The sequence below is a fragment of the Octopus bimaculoides genome, chromosome 7 (genome assembly GCF_001194135.2).
Source record: "Octopus bimaculoides isolate UCB-OBI-ISO-001 chromosome 7, ASM119413v2, whole genome shotgun sequence".
NCBI classification, from domain to species: Eukaryota; Metazoa; Mollusca; class Cephalopoda; order Octopoda; family Octopodidae; genus Octopus; species Octopus bimaculoides.
Genome location: NC_068987.1, coordinates 60678294 through 60691092, shown reverse-complemented (window position 1 = coordinate 60691092; position 12799 = coordinate 60678294). Strand labels below are relative to the sequence as shown.

Below are 12799 nucleotides of genomic sequence, written 5' to 3'. Positions count from 1 at the left end.
GACCACCATTCTACTTGACAGACAATAACCTTTCATGGTTGAAGCAGTAGGTAAAACAAACCTTCAAAAAAATAGATGCATAAAAATATACTATAAAAAAAGCCAAGCATCAGCTTTTAAAAACCCTTTTAAGATAAGGAAATATTACAATGTTTCTTTCTGTACATGTGGTCAGATATCTCTGCACCAGCTGACCACTTTACACAGCAACAAAATGGTGTTTAAGAAAAAACACAGATAAGCAATAACCATCTAAATTCCAAAATTTATTAAGTTATCAAAAAAAAAAAAGATTTTTGTTGAAACACTAAAAGCAGAAATGATGACTGTTTAAAAGCGTTAAATAAATGTGCAAAGACACAGATGTATTTTCTTAGAAAAGAAGCAAAATATCTAATTTAGCAACAGACACAAATACAAGAAGGGGAAATTGAAACAATTTTATCGGTGCTCCTATTATATATAGTAGCATAGCATTCTATACCATTTGGCATCCTCATATGGATAAATAACATTTTTTCACACATTAAACCATAAACTTTTAACTGCAGAAAACAAACAGACTTCTATATATCGCATCAGCAACAGTTTAAAAAATAAAACATAACTGACATCAAACTATATCTAAGAAAGGTATTCTTTGTTTCTTCAATATAAAACAAGCTATGCGCAATAAAATAAAGATATGTTCTTGAAAAAAAAAACAACAAAAAAAAACTGAACATCAAAAAAAGGCTACCATTGTTTAGTTTAGCCAATCTTGAAGTCTTTTATCAAGAAATTTCTCTACTTAAAAACCAGTTACAAAATTGTAGATGTTTATTCATTTAACGAAAGGCTGAAACACTAAAAAGAATATAAATAGAATATATGAAAATGACTTCACCTACTGTAAAAATCAAAGGTTGACCTTCCCTGTTTAGCAATAAATATTTAAAATCCTACACTTACTATCTATTATATTTTACTTGACTATATTGCAGTGTTTACTGCAATATAGAATTTCATCAGAGTGGTTACAGTTTTAGCTTTAAGTGCTGTAAATCACATAGCACAAACCAAATCAAAGGAAGTACTTCATGGCATCATAGAACCATCATCATCATCAACATTTAATGTCCATTTTCCATGCTGGCATAGGTTGGATGGTTTCACAGGAACTGGCAAAGCCAGGGGCCGCACCATGTTTCATAGTCTGTTTTAGCATGGTTACTACAGCTGGATGCCCTTCCTAATGTCATAATGTAGTGCATTATCTATTGTATAATGTAGCATCACATGGTGACCTCTTACTTAGACATTGGTGATATGGTGAACAGTTCAGACATCAAACAACTAAGCAAATGGTTAATTTTTTGTTCCCAGAGCAACATAAAATCCATGAAAATGGCATCTCACTCATGTAGAACTATAGGGTCATTACTCTTTGCTGCTGGACCAGTTCACTATTCATATCTTGCAGATAGGACCACTCCACCATGCTCCTATAGGTACCGTAGGTTACACCCTACTGTAAGAACAGATCTTAACACCTGTAGGTATCATAGAGTAGTTACACTTGCCTGCAGGACCAGTCCACCCTATTCCTGTAGGTACCATAGGGTACTTAGAACCTGCTGTAGAGCCAGATTTCCCAACTCCTGTGGGTACCAGAGGGTAGTTATACCTTGCTACTTGTAGTCAGTGAAGATTAAAATAGAAAAAAAGACAGTGAAAATGATTAAGACCAAAGGCACCCATGCTGGGGACACATAAAAGGCACTCATGCCAGTGACATGCAAAATGGCACCTGTGCCAGAGACATGTAAAAGACACCCAATACACTCTGTAGAGTGGTTGGTATTAGGAAGGGCATCCAGCTGTAGAAATCATACCAAAACAGTCAACTGGACCTGGTGCAGCTCTCTGGCTTACCGGCTGTAGTCAAACCATCTAACCCACAGACATTAAATGATGATGATCATCATTGTCATCGTTTAACGTCCGCTTTCCATGCTGGCATGGGTTGGATGGTGTGACTGAGGACTGGTAAGCCAGGAGGCTGCATCAGGCTCTAATCTGATCTGGCAAGGGGTTTCTACAGTTGGATGCCTTTCCTAATGCCAACCACTCCGAGAGTGTAGTGGGTGTTTTTTACGTGCCACTGGCATGGGGGCTAGTCAGGCAGCACTGGCACTGACCATGCTCAGATGGTGCTTTTTACGTGCCACAGGCATGGGAGCCAATCAAGCGGTACTGGCATCCACAGGCAGTATGACGATGATATATAATTGTGCCAAGGAACTCCTTTGATAGGCATATCAAAATGAAATAAACTAGAAATCGTTCAAAAGCTTTTCAAAGAAGAGAAATTATAGAAACAGAGAGAGAGAGTGAAGTTTGTGTTGCTTCACTTTTTGTAGAAATAGATGTCAGTGTTAATGTTGCAGTAATTTATATTCAAAATAATTAATAAAAAAACAGTAAGGTAGCTAATTGGAAGTGTTGTTTGAGAGTCTGATAGATAGCTTTGCAGCAACCATTCTGACTCTCTATGCTCTGGGTTCAAATCCCATGGTAGACACTGCTTATCATCCTTTCAGGATTAATAAGTAGAATACCAATCTTGTACTAGAGTTGATCCTCTTCTCTGACTATGTCTCTGTGTCGATGTTTCTGGAATAAATTGACTGTGGTCAAACTTGAAGAGGGATGTGTTCCGCCAAAGTCTAAAAGTATCCAAGTATGTATCAAGTATGATACAATGTAGCCCCTACATTCCATCAGGAGTTTTTGAGTGCCCATCACAGGGCATAAAAACACAAAGCATTAATTAATTATAATCACCTTTTCAAACAGTTAAGAGCTACAATTAACAATCAATTACCAGACTATAAATCAAACAATTAATAACAGAACCATTGGTTCCAGGCAAGAGATCACATGATTGATTACACAGTTACTGGTAGAGTGCCATGTCTTTTGATTAACCCTTTAACCTTTGATATCCTTGTCCCACAGGCTGTAAGTAGGTAGAGTTCTTTGACAGTAAATAGCATGGGTATGCTATCATGTAACTGTGGGATGGGCTCTCTCAGTTCAGTGGATGCTATTGTCTGATCATATTCCCAGAAGAATTTAACATGAATTTAAGAATTCTTTCAATGAAGTGAGTCAAGGTTAGACACCATCAGAGTCTTCATTTCGTGACTGCCCCACCTTCCCATGCAATCCTGATCAGTTTTGGTATATAATATATAATTTCTATTTCAAACAGATTAAAAGAGAGAGAGGGGGAAAAAAGAGACAGTATAATCTAAAACTAATATAATAATAATAATAATAATAATATAATAATAATAATAATAATAAAATAGTTTCAAATTTTGGCACAAGGCCAGCAACTTTGGGGGAAGGGGATGAGTCAAATATATCAACCCCAGTACTCAACTGGTATTTATTTTATCGACCCAGAAAGGATGAAATGCAAAGTCAACCTCAGTGGAATTTGAACTCAGAATGTAAAGACGGGCGAAATGCTGCCAAGCATTACCCAGCATGTTAACAATTCTGCCAGTTTGCCACCTTAATGATAATAATAATCCTTTCTACTATAGGCACAAAGCCTGAAATTTGGTGGAGGGGGAGAGTCAATTACATTGACTCCAGTACTCAACTGGTACTTATTTTATCGGCCCTGAAAGGATGAAAGGTAAACTTGACTTTGACAGAACTTGAACTCAGAACATAAAGGATGAAATGCAGCTAAACATGTTGCCCAATGTGCTTCAATTTTGTCAGCTAATAATAATAATAATAATAATAAAGTATAATAAGAGACCAAGTAGTGAGTGACATGTCCTAATTTAGTCATATTGGTGAATTTAAGATGTGGTGACCTTGTTTCTAAGTAAAGTGTGAGAAATTAACAAACCAAGTGTTGATGTCTGCAGAGTGCTTCATCATTTAGCTTAGCTAATGTAAAACAACAGAAATGTAAAATAATAATAATAATAATAATAATAATAGCAGTGTAAGTGGCTGTTTCCTTTATAGTCTATGGCTTGCATTACTGTGACAGCATGAATATACATGAAGAAACCCACATACACACACACATACACGTACATACGTATATGTATATATCACACACCTACGTATATAAACATATAGCAAAAATACGGTTGTGGGAAAATACCTCAGAAGAGGTTAGGGTTTCACATATGTAACACATCAGTAAACCTTAGATTAACTGCGATTATTCATGCAAGTAGCAGAACAAAAAAAACCTTCTCTAAAATCTGATCGAAATTCTATAAACAACCAGTAAAGGAAATAGCTGTAATAAATTAATTTAACTAAAAATATTTTTAAATGATAGAAAATGAAGTAATGAGAATGAATCAACTGGTTCTTTAATCAACTGGTGAAAGCAATGGACATGTTTTGATTCCTCATCATCACTCTTTAACATAAAATTTCCATGCTGGCATGGTTTGGACAGTTTGACAGGAGGAGGCAAGCAGGAGTGCTGCACCAGGTACTAGCCTGATTTGGTTTGTTTTCTATGACTGGATCTTCATCGTTTAACGTCCACCTTCCATGCTAGCATGGGTTGGACGATTTGATTGTGGACTGGTGAACCAGATGGCTACACCAAGCTCCAATCTGATTTGGCAGAGTTTCTACAGCTAGATGCCCTTCCTAATGCCAACCACTCCGAGTGTAGTGGGTGCACCCTTCCTAATGCCAACCTCCTCAGTGAAGCATATTCTACTCAGTTGACAAGACCAACATATGGATGTATATGTGAGAGTGTGTATGTATATATGCATATCTATACAGTCAGCTTTTACTCGCAAGCAAGCTTGATCTGGTGATACAAACCATGCTTTTGCTAATTGTGTAACCTTTTAGCATTTAAACTAGCCGTATCAGGTCAAAATATTCTACCTGCTTTATGTTCAAAGCAACCAGATCTGGCCTCTCACACGTAACCTACAATGTCATTCTAAAAATAAACAATCACATCATCATCATCATCATCTTGAAGCTATGAGATAATGAATGAATAATTCAAAACAAAGTTAATATATAAGCATTACATTTGATAGAATAGTCTGGATGCTATAGGGTTAAGGTGCCTATGTAATTGTACACAGACATAAACACCTTCTTGGGCCCCCTCCCTTTTGACAAACACACACATACATACATGCATACAGCTGTGTGTGTGCGTTTAGAGAGAGATGAGGGTGAAATGCAATCAAATATTACAAACATAGCACTAAGCATCTATTTATTTTCTTATTGATTTAATTTCATTAATTCTACATTTCCTACCCCTACCTTTCCAAAACTCAATTCCCAAATCATTACAGATTGCAAATATTATTTCTGAGGAGACACTTTGTACATGTCTGTAAGTGTATGTGTTATATATGTAGAGAGTGCGGGAGGGTTAGAGAAGGAGAAACAGAGAGGGAGTGTGTGTACAAATCTGTTTAGTTGAGATGGTTATCAGCTGTTACTCATATTGTATTCTAGCAGAAAAACAAAATAATTTTGCCCTAAAAGAAATAACTACTAACACATACTTTAGATTCTAAGAATATACGACAGTAGAATGACAACTGTTTGAGAATAAAAGAATTACAAATGTTACATTAGCTCAACAATTGCTCTGAAATATAAAACAGGATGACAATATTAAAACTAGTGTTCTCTTTTATCTTTTACCTGTTTCAGTTATTAGACTGTGGCCATGCTGGAGCACCACCTTGAAAGGTTTAGTCAAATAAATTGACCCTAGTACTTTAATATTTTCTAAGTCTGGTACTTATTTTATCAATCTTTTTTGCCAAACTGCTAAGTTATGAAGATGTTAACAAACTAATACTCTTAAATATAGAACTGTGTAAACTAATACCAGTTATCAAACAGTGGTGATGGGACTAACAAACACACACACATAGATGTATAGATACATATAACAAAACAAGAATCTGTTTTGATATATAATAACTCTGCAAGCAATATTTTGAGAATTTTCATCTGTAATATGTACCTTACATCAATGCAACAAAGACAACAACTACATAATAGATTTTAAATACTGGAATAAGCAGATATACTTCAAGAGGACACAGCTTGAATTGTACCCTACCTACATAATCTACTACATATGTGGGAAATTCTGTCTGTGGGTGTGTTTGTGGAGTTGTTAGCTAACTCCCCCTACATCGTTTTATTGATTTTGATGAAACTTGACACATGAGTAGAACTTATGTCTGGAAACCTCATGGCATACTCAGATTGTTGAAAAAAATTTACAATAGGGCCCCTGGAAGGGATCCTTATATATATCTAATACATTTCATTTCAACAGCCAAGGGAAATAACCCATTCATTTGCCTAAATCATTTGGTATAAATCAAATTGGTATGTTTATTTCTTAGCATTTGAACTGTTAGAGTTATTTTCGCAATTTACCCAGTACAACCCTTAAACAAGTGAATAGTATTTTCCTAAACAATAGATCCGCTTATTTTGGTTAGTGACTTATTCACGAATATTCCAACAATAGCATCACTGAGGGTAATATTCTCTGGGAATGCACAAAAGCCCTTTTCAGAGTTATTTACTTTGAATTATTATCTCATATCTAATTAGCCTGATATTACGTAACATGCTTCACGATTTTAGTATACAGACTTTATTAGTATTTCCTCCTAAGTTCTATATACTCTGAGAAGACATTAAAGCCCTTTTCGTGGCTGCTTTATTTGAATTCTTACTATTGAGTAACTAATTTCATGATATTACATAACTGACTTCACAATTTGGGTATTCATAACTTATTGGGGATTCCTAAAAACAAGATCCTGTGTATGACAGATTAGCAAAACAATTATGAGAATGGAACCAAGGGATAAGACCCGCTTTCCTGGGAATTACCAGGTATGTCAGCTAGTGTGTGTGTGTGTGTGTGTATGTGTGTGTGTATATATATATATATATATGCTTCTTTCAATTTCCATCACAAAATCCACTCACAAGGCTTTGGCTGGCCCAAGGTTACAGTAGATGTCACTTGTCCAAGATGCCTGTCACTGAGACTGAACTTGGAACCTTGTGGCGGGGAAGTGAACTTCTTACCACACAGCTATGTCTGTGCCGAGAATCTAGGAGTATGTTCCAGGGTATAATGCTCTGGAACTGCCCTTAGCCTTTTTTTTGGCACCAATCTGCTCCTAGTTCAACGATACAAACTTCCTGTTTTAAAGTAATCTAAATAAAACCCTCGTATCAAAATTTCATATCAACTTATGTTTCATATAGCAACTTCATAATGACAGTTATTTTACTAAATTTTTGTTATTTTCAAAATTAATTGAAACAAAGGTGGTAAGTTCCAGCAGAACTATGATAAAAAAAAGGATTGAATAACAGAAAAGAACTAAATGACACTGAGACTGATGACAGTGTGACTCCTATCATAAATTAAGTAAATTAACACAGCCTTTACAGATAATTTCATAAAACAAGTGAGACATGGCTGTGTGGTTAAGAAGGTCACTTTGAGACCATGTGGTTTCAGGCTCAATCCCACTGCACAGCAGCATGGACAAGAGTCTTTTAATACAGTCCCAGGTCAGCCAAATGTACTTGTGACTGAATTTGGTAGATGAGAACTCTGAAGAAACCCAGTGTGAGTGTGTGTGTGTGTATGTTTGTTCCCCTCACTGTCTGAAGATTGGTGTTGGTTTGTTTATGTTCCTGTAACTTTGTGGCTCTCCAAAAGAGACTGGTAGATTAAAAAAAGTACAGGAGTCGATTTGTTTAACTAAAGCCTTCAAAATAGTGTCCCCCTCCCTCCATCTGGGCTGCAGTTCAATAACTAAAACAAGTATAAGGTAAAAATTAGTATAATTTCTTATACATAAAGTCTGCATTTATCACGTTCATTTTTATGTAATTAGTTTCTTCAATGATACACTGACACTTCATCAAATCATATCTTCATCTGTGACACACCTATTCAAAAGTGTGTTTTCCTTTTACCCATGTACCAAAGCTTATGGAATATGGTAGTGAAATTCCGATGATTATCTTCCAGCACCCTTAGACACTATTTTTGGTAGCATCATCATGTACTGCAAGCACCCTGGTTGAAAAAACATTGATTCATGTTCTTGCTTTTGATCATCACCCTTATCAGTAGTAACATCGTCATCCGAACCAAAATTGCCAGGATCAGCATCCTCATCATTGTGACTATACAAACATTTCATCAATTCTAACATGCTACGAAGGAGATAGTATTTTCCAGTACAGGACCCCACCCCTCCAATTATCTCCTTTACATCGAGCAAAAATCACAATAATTTAATATGGTAATCAAAAGAATAACAGTAATATTAAATGTTAGTATGTAGAAAATTGCCACATGTAACTAATTCACAGACAGCTAGTAAGCCAGCAATGGAATATTTATGAAGTTATTTGACTTGCTTAATGTAGCAGTCAAATCTTACTTGAAACAACTTCCTAGCATTTTCAAAAGACAAGCCATGAAGTCCAACATTTTAAAACTGAATGGGTTACAATTTAGGACAGGATAAAATCATATCAAAAATGTTGATTAAATGATAACGTTTAAATCAAACTGATATGCTGAATACCTTGCATTTTCAAGATATTGGAGGTTGGTGCTATTTCTGTGTCAAGTTTATATGAGCTTTGCTAACCAGTGCTAATCAAAACTAACCTACTCTGAAGCTAAACAGCCATCTTGAGTTTGACTAATCATGTAGAAGATAGGGCAAACCAATTACAGCCTAAAATGACAGCAAAATGAAATAAGATTGTAATTATTAGTAATGAGTAAAGGCTCTTCTGTAGAGAATACGTATCCTTTTAAACAGCACTACAAAGACAGGAAATATATTAATAGGTTACAGTTCTTTAGATTCAACAATACCAACATTTTGAAAACCTAAAAGCACTTCTACTACCGAAACCTACCCATAGACGATTGTTTTATAACTACTATCAAGAAGACAGTATAGTATACTGGCTATTAAATAATTTATTTGCAAAAAAAAACCCTTTTTAATTCATGCTAACAACACATACTTTTGCATGACAGTAACCCAGGGTCTATGATATAGATTTACTATTTTAAAGTGGTCTAAATTATGATCTTCCATCAAAATTTTATGTTAATACTTCACTAGTTTAAAGATTAATTGAAACAAAGGCAGCATGAGTTAACAGAAAAAAGGCAACAAAAGGGTTAAAATAATTTGTTATAAAAAACTATGGCATAATTATGAATAAACTGTTTGCATTTTGTATGTCAGGACTAAATATTTGAATATTAAGATCTTGTAGCAAAATAGGAGAAATATCAAGTACACTTAACTTTAATGAAAATAATAATAATCCTTTCTACAAGAAGCACAAGGTCTGAAATTTGTGGGGAGGAGCTAGTAGATTATATTGACCCCAGAGCTCAACTAGTATGTAACTTATCAAACCTGAAAGAATGAAAGGTAAAGTTGACTTTGGCAGAATTTGAACTTAGAATGTAAAGTCGAAATAAATACCACTAGGCATTTCACTTGATGTATTAGCAATTATGCTAGCCCACTACATTTGTAATAACAATAACGATAATTTTAATTTCCAATTTTGGCACAAGGCCAGCAATTTCGAAGGAGGTAGGCAAGTTCAATTACATCAACACCTATGCTCAACTGGTACTTATTTTATAGATGCTGACAGGATGGTAACAAACTTGACCTCAATGTAAATAGATCTCAGAACATAAAGATGGACAAAATGCCTAGCATACTAATGAATCTGTTAGCTCACTGCCTTAATAATAATAATAATAATAATAATAATAATAATCCTTTCTACTAAAGGCACAAGGCCTGAAATCTGTGGGAGGAGACTAGTCGACTACATCAACCTCGAGCGTTTCAATAACCCTGAAAGAATGAGAGGCAAAGTCGACCTCAGTGGAATTTGAACTCGGGACGTGAAGATGGACGTAATAATGCTAAGCATTTTGCCTGGCATCCTAACGATTCTGCCAGCTTGCTGCCTTATAATGGTTTCAGATTTTGACACATGGCCAGCAGGTTTGAAGGTGGGGGCAAGTCGATTATATCAATCTCAGTGCTCAACTGGTATTTATTTTATCAACCCCCCAAATGGATGAAAGGCGAAGTCAACCTCAGTGGAATTTGAACTCAGAACATAAAGACGGATGAAATGCTTCTAAACATTTTGCCTGACATGCTAACAAATCTGTCAGGTCAATGATAATAGCGGCATAAATTGTAGAGATATACATACAACAATGATTAGAAAAATACTATTTGCAATGAATTCCAAAGAAGAAAATAGAGTAAAATAATATTTGTGAAATGTTCAGCCTTTTTTTTAACCTTCCCTTTTTGTTTTGTGTTTATCTGCTATTAAGACAATAACCATGTGTACGAACATGTCATATCAAAATCTAATTGTTAGAGAGCTCACCATATAGGGTGCACCATCATGTATATCATCTGTTACGCTATTATTAAATATAATAGAAAAACCAGTGAACATTTTTAGAATATTTAGTTACACCCTTCTAAATATTTTCACAATGCCTTTCCTCATTTTAGGTTTGATAAAGTATATGCCAATCAAATACTGTGGGTGGATGGAGGTGTAAGCAAATGTATACCCCACCCCTGCTCCCCCCGATTTTGTTTTTAAAAAAAAAACCAAGTACTACATTTAGTAAATGAATGAACTGATGAATGGAGACAGATTCACTTATAGTCATCAGTTAATGAAACTGAAAGTTAGCCTTTCGTTGAACTTGTTTGACAAGAGATTGAATGTGACTATAAGCAGCTGTAAGTCTTATGGTAACCATATTGGACAATTACTAAAAAAAAAAACAAAAACAAAAAAAACATGCACTGTTAGTTTTTTTGGTGTTTTATATTTATTAAAGCATTTGCTTGTTTGACATCTGTTTTCCTTTGATACAAAAGCGTTAGACACAGAATGATTTAACCCTTTAGCATTTAAACTAACCATATCCAACCCAAATATTCTACACAAACCACCAGATCCAACCTCTCACACCTTCCCTACAAGGTCATTTTAAGAATAAACAATCACATCATTGAAAGCAATGTGATGATGTAAGATTAATTCAAAACAATGTGAATAAATGAACATTACAATAAATATCAACATTAGCAGCTGTAGTGCAGCACAGATCATTAACATTCACAAGCACACACACACATACTCACAAAATGGGCTCTTGCATTTTTCATGTATCACATTCCTTCACAAGATATTTGTAGGCCAAGGTCTATAGTAGAAGACGCTTGAGAAAATAACAGAGTAGTGGGATTAAAACCAAAGTCATATGATTAATAAGTGAACTCCTAAGCCACATAACCAAGCCTGTGTTTCAAAGTTCTAAAATTGCCTGCAGGATTTAGATGCTGTGTTTGCTGTAAACCATACAGTCGTCTTAACCACTACACTAGAGTATTGGACTGGATTTTCTATGTTCAGTCTACTGTAGGATGAAGGCCTCAGCATGTTCTCTCCATCAATCAGAGTCCAATGTGAAAGCCATGAATCAGAGCTTGAGATCATACTGGTTTGATGAGCCTACTCTGCCACACTGGCTCAAAATGGCTTGGTAGTGGACTGCAGTTTTTATATTCTAGCCCAAGAGTAGTTAAATCGATTACATCGACCCCCAGTGCTCAACTGGTACACCAGTGTATAGAATATCAAAATTTTTACACAAAACTTCTAACCTGGCCACTGATAATTGTTTCCTTTATCTAAAACAGATTCCACCAAATCCCTTTCAAGAAAATAACCATAGAGACCCTGTTAGATAATTATATGAATAACAAGTGACAACCAAAGGGCCAATTTCAGTACTGAAGAGTATTAGAGTTATTTGAAATGACCCTTGCATGTTACTGGTACTTATTTTAGTGAGATTGAAGGAATAGGAAACTAGTAAGGTTTGAACTTAGAACAACGAATAGAGATGAGATGAGATGATACTAAATACTACAAAGTGGTGATGGAGTGGCAGAAGTAGATTATGGTACTCATGTTTCTCTATATTCTGATTTCAAATCTTGTTCGAGTTAGGTTTGCCTTTTATTTGTATCATATCAGAGAAGTTCCAAGCATGTATTTGAACTGATTCAAACAGCTACCTGTATCCTTCTCTACAAGCTAGGTCAGCCTTAGCCAAACTAGGCAAGGTTAGGCTATGCTACACTTTCTAGACCAGACAAAATTGAACAGACATACAAAATGATAGGTAAATAGGTTTGATGGAACAAACAAAGAATAGAACTCAGTACATAAGAATATACTGAGTTCTAACAACTGGCTATTGGTTCTACTATGGCAAAGCGAAATCATAAAATATATAATAAAAGCGTATGTATATTTTTTTTATTCAGCTTCAAAGTTTACATCAAAGAGATAAGTACAAGGCACGCAACTTTCAGCCCCTGAGACACACAACTTTGTGGCTGGTTCTTGTGTAATGTAAAAAGCACCCATTACACTCTTGGAATGGTTGGTGTTAGGAAGGGTATCCAGCCATAGAAACCTTACCAAATCAGATCAGAACTTGGTACAGCTCTCCAACTTACCAGTTTCAATCAAACCATCTAACCCATGCCACACACACATGTATGTGATATATATATATATATATATATATATATATATATATATATATATATATATATATATATAT

General features: G+C 35.2%; 1 protein-coding gene across 10 annotated transcripts in view; it reads right to left on the bottom strand.

The window, feature by feature from the left end:
- LOC106867691 (tumor protein p53-inducible protein 11) overlaps positions 1 to 12799 on the bottom strand; it is a 553124-nt gene that overhangs the window by 162096 nt on the left and 378229 nt on the right. The window lies entirely within an intron of this gene.